Source organism: Sinohyriopsis cumingii, chromosome 8, assembly GCF_028554795.1.
Source record: "Sinohyriopsis cumingii isolate HCF-2022 chromosome 8, ASM2855479v2, whole genome shotgun sequence".
NCBI classification, from domain to species: domain Eukaryota; kingdom Metazoa; phylum Mollusca; class Bivalvia; order Unionida; family Unionidae; genus Sinohyriopsis; species Sinohyriopsis cumingii.
This window is the reverse complement of record NC_142968.1, coordinates 34,821,238-34,839,003: the sequence shown is the minus strand read 5'-3', so window position 1 is coordinate 34,839,003 and position 17,766 is coordinate 34,821,238.

Below are 17,766 nucleotides of genomic sequence, written 5' to 3'. Positions count from 1 at the left end.
GAGCAAATAAGATCTGACATGGCGAGCTTAATGGAGACATAGCGATCTCAGGGAGGTCAGATTGAATGCACCAACGGCTCCCTCAAATTATCCTTAAAACACCATAACATTGAATTTGAGTCATGGGACGATCTCGCATATGATCATTCCACATGGCACAGTCTCATACATATTAATGCTACAGATTATGAACTGAGGATTTTTGCAGGAACATTTCAGCAGCTCGAACAGCGTAAATATCAAGACTGAAGCATTTCGTCTACTGTCCAAGTCACATCTCCTGCATTGTGTACAACAGGAAATTCAGATCACAAACTGGCCTTATCATCCACTCGCGTGCTCCCAACAAACAAACCACTCCGAGATTTCATTTTAATTTTTGAACTCAACGGGCGAATATTAAAATCATGAGCATTGTAAGGTGATTTTAAATGTTGATTAACATTTATTCTTAATGGACTGAATAAGATATGTTGTCAAAGTTAAACACAGTGCCTGGATTGATAAACTATAACAGCTGAAGTTCTATTCCTAAGTTTGGATGAATGCCAAACTGTACATTAGATTCAGAAGGAAAGAGACATGACTTCAGTAGTATCAGAGCAGGCGTTTGGTCTTTTTGGGTCGCCTATGCGAACCTTCTATCCGTCCTCTTCTCTACCCCCATGACAGTTTAGCCCACAAGGACCAATGCCTGTTAATCACTTTTAATTTTGTCCACCCACACAGACACCCAATCCTGTGACGTGAGTGAGCAATTCATAGGGGTAGAGTCACGTAAGGATTAGAGTGCTCCAAAGAGTTTCAAAAAAGAGCAAGAAACAGCGTTTGATGCTACTAGAAACAAATCCCCCAGAGTGTACTTATTCAGGCAAGCCTATTGTACCGATCGACACACAAACACACAGACACACACGCACACACTTTGAGTTCAGCGCAATGAATGGATGTGCTGTGGCAGTTAATATGTTTTTGATCGATAATCGGACTTTGTGTGTAATTGATAATCAATTTGTCCGATTACTAAAAGTGCGGCTGATCCTTATCCTTGAATTGCAAGTTCGGCTTTTATATTATCTAACAATTCTTTAGCTGTTTCTCTGTCTTATACTTCTCCATACCGTTTTATTAGAGTGTATTCTACGATTTGTATCGCTTAACTGGCTTGAAGCAGCCGTTCCGTTTTTTGTGCCGTTTTCATGATATATGTGCTTGTTGCCTGTCTTCGTCTACGTTATTGTGTTCATCATGTATTGGCTGTTCCGTTATTATGTGTTTCTTCATCTCCTTGTTTTGGAAATGAGAACAATTTGACTCTCAGCTGTCTTGCTCGACTGCCACAACTTCCTTTGTTGTTGAACAAACCGCCATCACGTGATACTTGCCAGTCAACCCGTTTATATTATGATGGACCCTAATTATTTGCTTTAAATGACCACTCCTTGGCTCTCCACACTACATTGTGCTCTAGATTAAACGAACTGGGACTACATTCATCATTACTTAAATGTAAACAGAAGTGAAAAAAGAAACGTTTCAAAGCTGGCCGGCGTATAACAGGAAGAAGAATTCCAGTTATCTCACTTATGCCCTTTCCGGCTCAACAATTTAAAAATTCGACCGTTAATTTAGATAACCTAATTCAAATCCCTATTAAATGTTCAACCTTTGTGTCAATTATCCAAGAGATACCTCTGTGTATTGCATTATTCAATGCCCAATCAGTAGGACCACCGGAAAAGCGCACAGAAATAGTTAATTTTATCAACTCCAGAATATTGAAGTCTTTTTCCTGACAGAAACAAGGTAAAAACATCAGGCGATGAGCCCAAGTGCTCGGATCTAACACCCACTGGTTACTCCATCAAGTCGTTTCCCCGCTACTCTCGCGGAGGTGGACTTGCTGTCATCACAAAGAAATCCATGATCTTAACCACACCACAACATTCAATTTCGTCCACACATCGTTTGAACTAGTCCAAACCACACTCACACTGGAGCAAAGGTCAGTCCATTTTTTCTGTCTATACCGCCCTCCTCCTAGTATAAAAAACAAGCTGAGCTGACTGAACCTATCTTTTTGGAGCAGTTTCCGAATCTCCTGGAGTATTAAAATTCGATAAGTGGCAACTTGATTATTCTTGGAGATTTCAACTTTCACTTTGACTGTCGCTGAAACCCAAAAACATCTAAACTCCTAGATTCCATTAATGTTTTCAACGTCAAGCAGTCAGTTAACCAACCCACCCATAAACATGGTCACATTTTAGACTGGATTCTTCATAGACCTGATGATAACAATATACGGTACGCCCTGGTAGCCCACGAACTTGCATCAGATCACCTCTGCATTATATGCCATCTTGACGTATCAGTCCCTAACCCTTCACCTCTATCTGCTACTAAGAGAAACCTCCATATGATAAATAGAACCAAACTAAAGCACGACATCAAAGCAAACCTAATAACGTGCTTATCTCCTACAGCAGAACAACTCGATAACTGGCTGCGTTCATTGCACGACAAATATGCCCCAACTACCAAATGCAGAGTATCAATTCAGAAGTGTTCTCATTGGTATAGCAGTGTTAGGGACCAGCTTCGCACTGCTAAAAGAGACCGCCGTAAAGCTGAGTGGCTTTGGCTTTCCACCAGACTCACTATTCATAAGCAAATCTACGGAGCCGCTAAGAAGAATGTCACAAATATAGTCCATACAGAGAAATCAGCCCACTACAGTACCGAGATAATAGAAAGTTCAAGCTGCAAAGAGCTCTTCTAGATTACTAAAAAGCTAATGTCAAGGAACAAATGTACACCACTTCCAACTATCTTCTCTCCAGTCGACCTTCCGGATATGTTTGCAAATTTCTTCCATGACAAAGTACAAAGCATTAGAGATATGTTCGACACCACAATTTCAGTTGACTCGTCGTCACCATAGTTTGGATACAGAATTGGAGCGGCAACCATTAGTAGCATTTGAACCTGTCTCTATGGATTTCTTAAATGCAATCCTGACGAAGAGTGCACCAAAGTCATGTGAACTTGATCCAATTACATCAGCACTCCTGCTTGAGTGCTTAGATCCAGTATTGCCTTCACTAACTGATGTTATGAATGCCTGTCTCTCATCCGGGGAATTCCCATCATTTTTCAAAACTGCCATTGTAAAGCCTCTGCTGAAGAAACCAACACTAGACCATAACGATTTAAAAAACTACCGCCAAGATTCTAACCTCCAATTCATATCAAAAACCTTAGAAACGGTTGTTATGTCCCTGCTTGTATCTCATCTGAATTCAAACAGTCTTCTTAGCAATGTACAATCTGCATATCGCCTTTGCCACAGTACTGAAACTTCTCTTCTAAAAGTAGTTAATGACATTCTCTCTGCTTTGGATAGCGGAAATATTACAGTCCTCACCCTCCTTGATTTGTCTGCAGCATTTGACACAATAGACCATGATATTTTACTTCACCGTCTCCAGCATATATTTGGCATTCATGATACAGCCTTACTGTGGTTCAAGTCCTACTTGGTCAACAGGACACAAATTGTGTCTGCAAATTGAATACACTCCAGCCCAGTTAATCTATGTTGTGGTGTTCCACAGGGGTCTGTTCTTGAATTTGTTATCTTCATTCTGTACACTCAGCCGCTCTGAAGTGTCATAGATCATCATCCAGTGTGTCAACAATTGTACACTGATACCACCCAAATATACAAATCTAGCCACCCAACTGAAGTTGATGCTACCATCCAAGATGTGAAATCATGGATGACTTGTAACAAGCTGAAGATGAATGATGATAAAACTTAGGATATTCTGATCACAACACAAAGACTTTCTAATTCAATCCTTTTCCTGAAACAATATATATCAGCAACACCATCATTATATTCACACAATCAGCACGAAACCTAGGTGTTACTCATGACAGTACTCTCACATTGCACCAGCATGTCATGAATATATGCAAGGCTGCATATCTTGAGCTGTGACGCATCAGCTCCATTCGCAAATATCTTTCAGCTGATGCCACTAAAACACTTGTGTGTTTATTGGTACTTTGAAGACTGGACTATTGTAACTCAGTTCTGTCATGTTCATCTCAATATCTACTCCAGAAACTTCAAAAAGTTCAAAACACAGCTGGTCGGATCATACTTAGAGTACCACGATCAGAGCACACCTTCCCGCTGCTCTGTACCCTACAATGGCTATCCATTCGATCCAGAATCAAACACAAAATGTGTTTCTCTGTGCTACGTTTCACTGACGGACTCCAGTCCAACATACCTATCCGACCTCACCCATGTGTACACACCAGCAAGAAACTTACGCTCCTCTTCTGAAAATCATATACTCATTATTCCTACTATGAAAACGAAGTCATATGGACAACGTTCTTTTGCATACCAGGGCCCAGCAACGTGGAATGAATTGCCCATTGAACTTAGACAGAAAGACACAGTGATCCCATTCAAGAGTGCTCCTAAAACTGCAAGAACAAACTTAAAGACCCAGTAACGGTTTCTACCTTAAATATTTTCAGCGTGTTTTTATATATTCTAATTACATGGTTTTTGTTTTTTGTAATCGTATCTTTTTATATGTTTTTTTGTTATAGGTATTGTCTAATGTTGTAAAGCGCTTAGAGTTTCTAAATATTAGGCGCTATACAAAGTCCTCATTATTATTATTATTATTATTATTATTATTATTATTATTATTATTATTATTATACTGCTGTAATAATTAACCTTTATTCCATATTTTCAATTTTATGCCATTCCACTGGATTGTAATATTATCACAGACATATCATAGGTCAGCATCGATAGAATTAGTCTAGTGGGTGTCAAGCCGATTAATGCTATTTACTGTAAAATTCAAATCTTCTTGATTGATGGATTTATCTCAGGGCAATATTTGATAGCATTCCAAATCTAACTTTTAAAGCAGATTACTTGACATTGAATTTTTGTGAATCTGCTCTGTTTCTAATTTCTGCTCGTAACTCTGTGATTTTCCATTACCTAAATTAAATTAATTTGTTAGTTCCAGCAGAGATACCGGTTACTATCGATATAGCTCCGAAAATAATAGCGAATGTTGCACCTACAATGGTTGATGTAGTTGTGATTCTAGTTACACTTAGACCAACATTTGATGTTTCAGCAAGGGCGCAGATAGCGGCTACGACCAAACACACAAGTTTGCATTTCACGATCAGCGCGGTTCTCTTGAGAATTTCATTTCGCCGTTGTTATTCCGCTACGATTATTTATTCATCGCCGGTAAGAACGAGGGTTCGTCTTAGTTATTCTATTAAAAATTCAATCACGTATTTTGATTGCACATCAAGCAGACCTTGTCCGGTGTCTTCATAATGCGTATGCGCAATAAGCACAACCACATCTAGCTAATTATTTCCTTTTACTGGCATAAATGTTATATATATTTGATTTAATTTATATTTGATTTCATATAATTGTTTGTTTGTTTGATTTTAGTTTTTATTCCATTATATGTTATTGTAATGTAATTTTATTTACTGGAATTGATTTTCCAGAAAAGAGTTTAGTTCTGACTGATATATATATATATATATATATATATATATATATATATATATATATATATATATATATATATATATATATATATATATATATATATATATATATATATATATATATATATATATATATGTATGTATGTATGTATGTATGTATGTATGTATGTATGTATATATATATATATATATATATATATATATATATATATATATATATATATATATATATATATATATATATATATATATATATATATATATATATATATATATATATATAAATCAGTCAGAACTAAACTCTTTTCTGGAAAATCAATTCCAGTAAATAAAATTACATTACAATAACATATAATGGAATAAAAACTAAAATCAAACAAACAACCAATTATATGAAATCAAATATAAATTAAATCAAATATATATAACATTTATGCCAGTAAAAGGAAATAATTAGCTAGACGTGGTTGTGCTTATTGCGCATACGCATTATGAAGACACCGGACAAGGTCTGCTTGATGTGCAATCAAAATACGTGATTGAATTTTTAATAATATATATGTATGTATGTATGTATGTATGTATGTATGTATGTATGTATGTATGTATGTATGTATGTATGTATGTATGTATATATATATATATATATATATATATATATATATATATATATATATATATATATATATATATATATATATTTGACGTAAACAACTTTATAGAAACATTGTCCAGTGCTGACCTAGATCCTGACCTTGATTCAGAACCAGTGATAGATTTTGGAAAACAATTTTTTAAAGCTTTTTAAAATTCTTTCTCAGAGTAAGATTCATTAAGTGGATTCAAAGCCATACATGGAGTACGTAACAAATAACACGTGTTTATTGTTACAAACATTTGGTTTTCCCAGAATGATGAACTCTTGACCTCCATCCGGGCATCTGTTTTGCGTTGTAGTTAGACTTATTACTGTTGTGAGAAGAAATTGTCATTCGTGCCTTAATAGTTGAGAAATCAGTCTGTTTTATGTTGTGTCCAGTTTGGGCTAATTATTTTATTTTTTTCAAATTATTTGGAAAAAGTAATCATTTTCCTTGGAAATACTAGTGTTCTAAATTAATTCTTTGACAAGGACATTTATGAGATTTATACAGAATTAAAAACTGAAATAATATTTTCTGTGATGAAACAAGAGACTGTTGACACTGCAGAATTTCATAGGTTACAACAGATGTCATCGTCTTCCATTTTTTATTTCACCGGGATTCGAACTCAGTTTCAATGAGGACTTCTTAATAATAGGACTTCTATTTTAATACTTCGATTAATGTTGGATTTGATTCGTAAATACGTAAGTTCTTTTTCTTTTTTTTACCTTGTTTTTCTAGGGAATAAAATTATTTTGTTAAATTTTACAAACCTTGTTGTCTTCAATTTGTCCTTGTTACTTTCTGTAAGAGCCTAGTCTCGTAATAATTGTCATAGTTTAAAAAATAGGATATTATTCGGGAATACTGAAATCTGAGGCGATTGTGCCTTCTGGCGGTCTGATACCCTTCTCGTTCATAAACACACCGATTAAGCCAGAACCTTTCATATTTACAGATCGTCTTTCCCTACTAACATATACTCTAACATGTGCATCCTTGTTGAATAACAGTCGAGATCGCTCAAGTTTCAGCTGCGTCAATGTTGGTGTAAAATATTCGTTGTTGATAACTGGTCTTCTTGCACATCTTTATTATTTAATTTATTTCTGTTTTATTGTTGCGGTTTTTTTTTTGTTGTATCTGTCTGTGCTTGTGCAGCCGCACTTGTTTGTGCTTTCGATCTATTTCTGCGCGAACAATATATTCACGAACAGATCCACATGGCTGGCACAGTTGACTATGTTATTGGACTCCGATACCACATTTAAGGTTGGGTCGCGCACCTAAACCATCGTTCAGCACTTGCGTGTGTGTTTTACACTACTCATAATGGCACGTTCCGCCGCAGCGGTATTATTTCTAAGACAGCTTTATATTTGTTACGTCCCAATGTCATGGAGATTCCTATATATAAACGCGAGCGTTATATCTAGTTGGCACAAACACTGCTAAATTTCAGTTGACCCTGCACCGCTTTTTATTTCTTCCTCCGCATCAGGTGGCACACTAATTTCAAAGATAGGCGAATAGCAAACCTTACAGAGTCCATTACGCGACTTTATGGTAACTCGTAATTTCAAATCAGGCTTTTTAAGATAAAATATATAGTGATTATCATTGGCATCATACAAATTTATGTGCAAACGCAAAAAGGATAAATTCCCGTGCATCATTAGTGCAAATACGTACGAATGACCCGTTACAGCTGAGTACTGTGCCAACTCAAGTACAACCATACTCTGTGCGTTGTAATCCAATGACACAGAATGGCTTAGAGCGCTCATAGGTTTGCTCAATCGTTTTTACACTGTCCTTGGCCTACTAATAGTGTTTGAAAATTATTGTCCATTCTTGCGCTGATGTTCTTATGCGTCCTGATAATACCGTTCGTACATCCAATGAAAAGAAGCGAGTTCTGGTGCCATTCTTATATTTATAGCTCAAAAACATTTCCTTAATTAACTCGCTCTTGAATGACGTCTATCACTGACCTCTGCATAAACGTCACTCGATTCAGGCGCTGTTAGTTTTCTTTTGCGGGTGTACTCCTTTCATGCAGGTTATTTTTCAGATTCTTTCTAGTCTTAATGCCTGAAAAAATCTTCCCTAGTTTCTTTCGTTCTTTTTCTACGGTCACTTCCAGATCAACCAACTTATCAATACGTTGTGATTATATCTCAGAGAATGCATGCAACATTGTATGCTCCACATTAATAAACCTGCATGATGTAATCAAACGATAAAGCGATCTCAGTTTATCCGTCAATGTTTGATATTCGAATCTTTTGGTGGGTGTATGCTGCTATTATAGGTTTCAAGAAATTCCTACAGCATGCTATGGTAGTCAATAGCCTATACACTGCCCAAGTTTTATTATATAAGCCGCTACAGGCATTTCTTTAATACGAATCTGTACATACATTCATTGCACTTGACTCACATTGTGTGTGTGTGTGTGTTTGTGTGTGTGCTTGTGTGTGTGTGTGTGTGTGTGTTTGTTGGTGTGTGCATGTGTGTGTGTGTGTGTGTTGATTGGTACCATAGGCTTGCCTGAATAGGTATACTCCGCGGGAGTTGCTTCTAGTAGTATTAAATACTGATGTATTGCCCATTTTTGCACCAATCTTACTGCCCCCAATGATTAGTTCACTCACGTCACGTGTGTGTGTATGTGTGTGTGAGGAGAAACATAAAAGTGATCAACCGGCAACCATAACTTATAGGTTAATTTTTCATAGGTGTAGAGTCGAGGACGGGTGGGAGGGACACAAAGGTGACAAGAGAGGCAAACAGCCTATTCTGATACTACTTCTTCTACTGTACAGCCTAACACCTGAACAGAATGAAACTGTTTTCCTAAAATTATAAAGCCGCTATCTGTAAAAGGTGTGTCCTCCGATATGAAAGACACCTTTATCCTTGTTACTGTGTCATCCATTACAGTACAGGTGGAAAGCATAATCTATCATTTCTGGTTTTTCTATACCAAAATAAACTGTAAATTAGAAAGCGACACTTGAGTGATGATAATTATTTTAGCGATCATATTATTATTCTAAATTAGATCTACATTCATAAGAAACCAAAAATCACTATTATTAAATTATGAATACATTTATTGGAAACACACAATCTCTTAGAAAAACTCGCTTCGTTTGCCTGAAAAGAAGGGACACATGCACCTATACACACACATGCACCTACTCTCTCTCTCTCTCTCACACACACACACACACACACACACACACACACACACACATATATATATATATATATATATATAGACACACGCATACACACACACACACACACACACACATATATATATATATATATCTGTTATAAAATTATATTATATTATATTATATTATATTATATTATATTATATTATATTATATTATATTATATTATATTATATTATATTATATTAAAGTATGAATATCAAGTAAATAAAATTAAGTCTCGTGGAAATTCAGCAAAACCAAAAAAGAAGTGCGTGTAGGAGAATTCAAATTATGTAATTATAAGAGTTACCAACTTAATTTGGTAATTTGCGAACTAGTCTTGTACAATAAATAATTTGTATGTCTTTCTCTTATGATGTAAATACATTGATATTTTTGTATAGTTGAAAATATATTAGCGGATGTTATCTTGAGATTGGTTAAGTATTGAACTGCTTAAAGATGGTATTAATATCTGAGCCATATTCCTCGTGATGGCGCAGGTGAACAGTCAACGCTTACATTCGATAAAGTCTCATCTGTGCGTCTAAGTTCATATTTTGGAAACTAAGTTGGTTCGTTCGTAATTGTTTTATTTGTTTTCAATTTTGACCGCTTCATTACTTGTGGCAGTGTTGCCTCTATGTGCCAATGTGAAATATTTCTAGTTTTATCTGTGTGACACTTTGTTTATATTTCACCGGTTCGTTGTGCGTCTTTCGTTCAAAATATTGTTGTAATTTGGTATAGATATCCTTCAGCTGATTATGTCACTTTCTCATGTGCTGTTCTTTTGATGGTAAGCATTGCGTCTCTCTTTGGTATGGATGTGTGAAGTTTTAATAATATTTTTGTGCTGATTCCATGTCTAGATATTTCATTTGTGCGTCTGTCTGAGGTTTAGTTTCTTCTAACCCAGCGAGTTGATTCCCATGCACCTTCGGCCCTTTAGTTCAACCTTGTTCCATCATGTTTGGAGGATGATCACATGACACAGTGACTTGGAGGCCTGGTACATACATAACTAGAAGAAAGTTGCAGATAGCTTTAAAAATGTTATAGATTCACTATTGCGTCATTTGTAATCTGGATGGGAATTCCAAGTTATGATAATATTTTATACAAAATGTTATATGCATTTTTCAATGTTATTTCTTCGTAATGAACCTCGATTTGATGGACTAGTCCAAGGTATATATTTACTCCAAAACTATAAATGTTTGCTTGTGTTTACTTATTGTAAAGATTACATACACTATACTCATAAATAGTCACGTGGAAGCTTCTCTGGTTTTACATCTCTTTGATTATCAATCACGCGATGGTTAACTGTCATTATTCATCAATTCACACGACATAAAGATTGTATTATATCTTCACACACATCAGGAAGATAAAGTCGGCATGACTCTTGACACCGTTTGTTTGACTAATGAGATACAGACACCATAAAAGTAAAACAATGGTCAGGTAATATATCTGTATGACATCGAATGGATGCCTACTGGGCACTGGCTAGGCAGCATAGGATAAGGTGGAAGGAAAAATAATATTTGCTCGCCATTAATACATACCAATCTCGTGTTGATATGCATTGTGTATCATGAAAGTTTGTTAAAAATGCCAGTTTACTTTAAGAATCTCTTTACAATTACCCTAATGTAAATATTCCTTTGTTCCCTTATTCGAGAATGTGAGGAACGCGTGTCTATCAGGATCGGATATCCCATCCTTCGGTAAATTTCTTATTTTGACTAATTTCAGATTATTAAAAAAAAGCCTAGCTAATCGGGAAGATAAATAATTAGTAATTTTGATGTAAAAGTTTCTCCTAAAACCAATCTTATTAATTTTATTGATTGTAGTTGTCAAAGTTAAACAGGTTATAACGGTAATAATCGAGAAAAATAACATTTTTGATGCGAAACAGAATAATGGTTTCCTTTTGGTTAATATCAGGAACGATGTTAAAAACTAAGATATGGATTTCTGGATTTAAACCAGTCCAACTAGAAGCAATTGTGGCGGAATGAACAGTTAAAATTAAAAATAGTTAAGCGATTTATCGCAATCCCTTGAAATATATTGCGTATTTAATGTAATATAGTCCTACATATTTAAAATATGTATCGGACAAAATCAGAAGTAATGTCTAATCATTATAAAAACACAATATAATTTATATTTTCCTAACAGCTTGCAGGTCTGAGGTCTAGCTGTGTTGAGCTTTATTCAGTACATTCAACTTTAATGAATGCTTTGTTAATTTTCAAACCGCTCTTTTACTTGAAATGCGAAATCCTTGTTGAAGATGTGTATCATCTCTGTATATAATTGTGAGGTTTTTTTTAAAAAAAATGATGAATATTATCATTCATTAACCAAAGACAAATTAATAGATACAATTTTTTTTCTCGATGTAGAGTTGAACAAACTGGTCTATTCATTGATCCAGAAACAATACCTGACACTCCTCTCTGGAAAAGAATAACCAGATGAGATTAAATCTAGCAATTATCATATTTGATGCATTCCATATGATTAAAGGCGGCTAGGAGAAGCGGTCTGTCATTTGACCCTGTCATGGTACACAGCAAAAGTCATTTCTGGGCAAGTCATCTGACTGGATATGAATAAAAGCATTGTTTTTCTTATTGTTCTTGTTTTAACCAACAGAAGAGCTCTATTGGCTTGTATTTTACTCTGAGGGCAATCCTTTATGCACAAGATTTTTCAATTGGTACCAAGACATAGACCCAGTATAATAGCAGTACTGGGGAAATACATGAAGTAAAGCTATCAAGTACATTTAATTTGCGTATTGTTGTTTCCCCAGAAAAGAGAACACAAATTTAAAATAAGGAACTTTACAAGTTTTATTTGTGGTCTTCTTGTCGCAAGTTTGGTTGGACATGTGATATTCCATAAATATAAGTGACAATAAATCGAGTCAGAATTCCCAAATATGAAAATGCAGTCTTTTTGATTTGTAAACATTTTTAATTTATTGAAAGCATTATTTTATTTGGCATGTGTTAAGCATATTTTACATGCATGTTCAAACCATTGTTTTTACTGGACCAGTTCTGAACATTATTGAACGTGGCATTTGTAAAAATTATTTTCTAAACATTATTTTACCTGCCATACTCTAAAGACTTTTTACCTGGCATATACTAAATACTTTTTACCTGGCATATTCTAAGCATTATTTAACTTTTCAAAGTGTTAGTTTACATGACATGTTCCAAGCTTTTTTTTTACTTTACATGTTCTAAGCCTTATTTCACATTTCAAAGTGTTAGTTTATATGACATGTCCAAGCTTTTTTACTTTACATGTTCTAAGCATTATTTAACTTTTCAAAGTGTTAATTTACATGACATGTTCCAAGCTTTTTTACTTTCCATGTTCTAAGCATTATTTAACTTTTCAAAGTGTTAATTTACATAACATGTTCCAAGCTTTTTTTTACTTTACATGTTCTAATTATTGCTTAACTTTTCAAAGTGTTAGTTTACATTACTTGTTCCAAGCTGTTTTTACTTTACATGTTCTAAGCATTATTTAACTTTTCAAAGTGTTAGTTTATATGGCATATTCCCAGCTTCTTTTTACTTTACATGTTCTAAGCATTATTTAACTTTTCAAAGTGGTAGTTTATATGACATGTTCCAAGCTTTTTATTACTTTACATGTTCTAAGCATTATTTCACTTTTCAAAGTGGTAGTTTACATGACATGTTCCAAGCTTTTTATTACTTTACATGTTCTAAGCATTATTTAAATTTTTAAAGTCTTAGTTTATATTACATGTTCCAAGCCCTTTTACTTTACATGTTCTAAGCATTATTTAACTTTTCAAAGTGGTAATTTATATGACATGTTCCAAGCCTTTTTACTTTACATGTTCTAAGCATTATTCAACTTTTCAAAGTTAGTTTATATGACATATTCAAAGCTTCTTTTTACTTTACATGTTCTAAGCATTATTTAACTTTTCAAAGTGTTAGTTTATATTACATGTTCCAAGCCTTTTTTACTTTACATGTTCTAAGCATTATTTAACTTTTCAAAGTGTTAGTTTATATGACATATTCCAAGCTTCTTTTTACTTTACATATTCTAAGCATTATTTAACTTTTTAAAGTGTTAGTTTACATGACATGTTCCAAGCTTCTTTTTACTTTACATGTTCTAAGCATTATTTAACTTTTCAAAGTGTTAGTTTACATGACATGTTCCAAGCTTTTTTTACTTTACATGTTCTAAGCATTATTTAACTTTTCAAAGTGTTAGTTTATATGACATATTCCAAGCTTCTTTTTACTTTACATATTCTAAGCATTACTTAACTTTTTAAAGTGTTAGTTTACATGACATGTTCCAAGCTTCTTTTTACCTTACATGTTCTAAGCATTATTTCACATTTCAAAGTGTTAGTTTATATGACATTTTCCAAGCTTCTTTTTACTTTACATGTTCTAAGCATTATTTCACTTTTCAAAGTGTTGGTTTATGTGACATGTTCCAAGCTTTGTTTTACTTTACATGTTCTAAGCATTATTTAACTTTTCAAAGTGTTAGTTTATATAGCATATTCCCAGCTTCTTTTTACTTTACATGTTCTAAGCATTATTTAATATTTCAAAGTGTTAGTTTATATGACATATTCCAAGATTCTTTTTACTTTACATGTTCTAAGCATTATTTAACTTTTCAAAGTGTTAGTTTATATGACATATTCCAAGCTTCTTTTTACTTTACATGTTCTACGCATTATTTAACTTATCAAAGTGTTAGTTTACATGACATGTTCCAAGCCTTTTTTTTACTTTACATGTTCTAAGCATTATTTAACTTTTCAAAGTGTTAGTTTATATGACATATTCCAAGCTTCTTTTTACTTTACATGTTCTAAGCATTATTTAACATTTCAAAGTGTTAGTTTATATGACATATTCCAAGCTTCTTTTTACTTTACATGTTCTAAGCATTATTTAACTTTTCAAAGTGTTAGTTTACATGACATGTTCGAAGCTTCTTTTTACTTTACATGTTCTATGCATTATTTATCTTTTCAAAGTGTTAGTTTATATGACATGTTCCAAGCTTTTTGTTTACTTTACATGTTCTAAGCATTATTTAACTTTTCAAAGTGTTAGTTTATATGACATATTCCAAGCTTCTTTTTACTTTACATGTTCTAAGCATCATTTAACTTTTCAAAATGGTAGTTTACATGACATGTTCCAAGCTTTATTTTACTTTACATGTTCTAAGCATTATTTAACTTTTCAAAGTGTTTGTTTATATGACATGTTCCAAGCTTTTTTTTACTTTACATGTTCTAAGCATAATTTAACTTTTCAAAGTGTTAGTTTACATGACGTGTTCCAAGCTTTTTTTTTTACTTTACATGTTCTATGCATTATTTAACTTTTCAAAGTGTTAGTTTATATGACATATTCCAAGATTCTTTTTACTTTACATGTTCTAAGCATTATTTAACTTTTCAAAGTGTTAGTTTATATGACATATTCCAAGCTTCTTTTTACTTTACATGTTCTAAGCATTATTTAACTTTTCAAAGTGTTAGTTTACATAACATGTTCCAAGCCTTTTTTTACTTTACATGTTCTAAGCATTATTTAACTTTTCAAAGTGTTAGTTTATATGACATGTTCCAAGCTTTTTATTACTTTACATGTTCTAAGCATTATTTAACTTTTCAAAGTGTTAGTTTATATCACATATTCCAAGCTTGTTTTTACTTTACATGTTCTAAGCATTATTTAACTTTTCAAACTGTTACTTGACATGACATGTTCCAAGCTTTTTTTTACTTGACATGTTCTAAGCATTATTTCACTTTTCAAAGTGTTAGTTTACATGACATGTTCCAAGCTTTTTTACTTTACATGTTCTAAGCATTATTTAAATTTTCAAAGTGTTAGTTTACATGACATGTTCCAAGCATTTTTACTTTACATGTTCCAAGCATTATTTAAATTTTCAAAGTGTTAGTTTATATGACATGTTCCAAGCTTTTTTACTTTACATGTTCTAAGCATTATTTAAATTTTCAAAGTGTTAGTTTATATGACATGTTCCAAGCTTTTTTACTTTACATGTTCTAAGCATTATTTAACTTTTCAAAGTGTTAGTTTATATGACATATTCCAAGCTTCTTTTTACTTTACATGTTCTAAGCATTATTTAATATTTCAAAGTGTTAGTTTACATGACATGTTCCAAGCTTTTTTACTTTACATGTTCCAAGCATTATTTAAATTTTCAAAGTGTTAGTTTATATGACATGTTCCAAGCTTTTTTACTTCACATGTTCTAAGCATTATTTAAATTTTCAAAGTGTTAGTTTATATGACATGTTCCAAGCTTTTTTACTTTACATGTTCTAAGCATTATTTAACTTTTCAAAGTGTTAGTTTATATGACATATTCCAAGCTTCTTTTTACTTTACATGTTCTAAGCATTATTTAACTTTTCAAAGTGTTAGTTTATATCACATATTCCAAGCTTCTTTTTACTTTACATGTTCTAAGCATTATTTAATATTTCAAAGTGTTAGTTTACATGACATGTTCCAAGCTTGTTTTTACTTTACATGTTCTAAGCATTATTTAACTTTTCAAAGTGTTAGTTAATATGACATGTTCCAAGCCTTTTTTTACTTTACATGTTCTAAGCATTATATAAATTTTCAAAGTGTTAGTTTATATGACATATTCCAAGCTTGTTTTTACTTCACATGTTGTAAGCATTATTTAATATTTCAAAGTGTTAGTTTACATTACATGTTCCAAGCTTTTTTTTTTACCTTACATGTTCTAAGCATTATTTAACTTTTCAAAGTGTTAGTTTATATGACATATTCCAAGCTTCTTTTTACTTTACATGTTCTAAGCATTATTTAACTTTTCAAAGTGTTAGTTTACATGACATGTTCCAAGCTTCTTTTTACTTTACATGTTCTAAACATTATTTAACTTTTCAAAGTGTTAGTTTATATGACATATTCCAAGCTTGTTTTTACTTTACATGTTCTAAGCATTATTTAATATTTCAAAGTGTTAGTTTATATGACATATTCCAAGCTTGTTTTTACTTTACATGTTGTAAGCATTATTTAATATTTCAAAGTGTTAGTTTACATGACATGTTCCAAGCTTTTTTTTACTTTACATGTTCTAAGCATTATTTAACTTTTCAAAGTGTTAGTTTACATGACATGTTCCAAGCTTTTTTTTACTTTACATGTTCTAAGCATTATTTAACTTTCAAAGTGTTAGTTTATATGACATGTTCCAAGCTTCTTTTTACTTTACATGTTGTAAGCATTATTTAATAGTTCAAAGTGTTAGTTTACATGACATGTTCCAAGCTTTTTTTTACTTTACATGTTCTAAACATTATTTAACTTTTCAAAGTGTTAGTTTATATGACATATTCCAAGCTTGTTTTTACTTTACATGTTCTAAGCATTATTTAACTTTTCAAAGTGTTAGTTTATATGACATATTCCAAGCTTTTTTTTACTTTACATGTTCTAAGCATTATTTAACTTTTCAAAGTGTTAGTTTATATGACATATTCCAAGCCTTTTTTTTACTTTACATGTTCTAAGCATTATTTAATATTTCAAAGTGTTAGTTTATATGACATATTCCAAGCTTGTTTTTACTTTACATGTTCTAAGCATTATTTAACTTTTCAAAGTGTTAGTTTATATGACATGTTCCAAGCTTCTTTTTACTTTACATGTTCTAAACATTATTTAACTTTTCAAAGTGTTAGTTCACATGACATGTTCCAAGCTTCTTTTTACTTTACATGTTCTAAGCATTATTTAACTTTTCAAAGTGTTAGTTTATGTGACATATTCCAAGCTTGTTTTTACTTTACATGTTCTAAGCATTATTTAACTTTTCAAAGTGTTAGTTTACATGACATGTTCCAAGCTTTTTTTACTTTACATGTTCTAAGCATTATTTAACTTTTTAAAGTGTTAGTTTACATGACATGTTCCAAGCTTCTTTTTACTTTACATGTTCTAAGCATTATTTCACTTTTCAAAGTGTTAGTTTATATGACATTTTCCAAGCTTCTTTTTACTTTACATGTTCTAAGCATTATTTAACTTTTCAAACTGTTATTTTACATGATATATTCCAAGCTTTTTTTTACTTTACATGTTCTAAGCATTATTTAACTTTTCAAACTGTTATTTTACATGACATATTCCAAGCTTTTTTTTACTTTGCATGTTCTAAGCATTATTTCACTT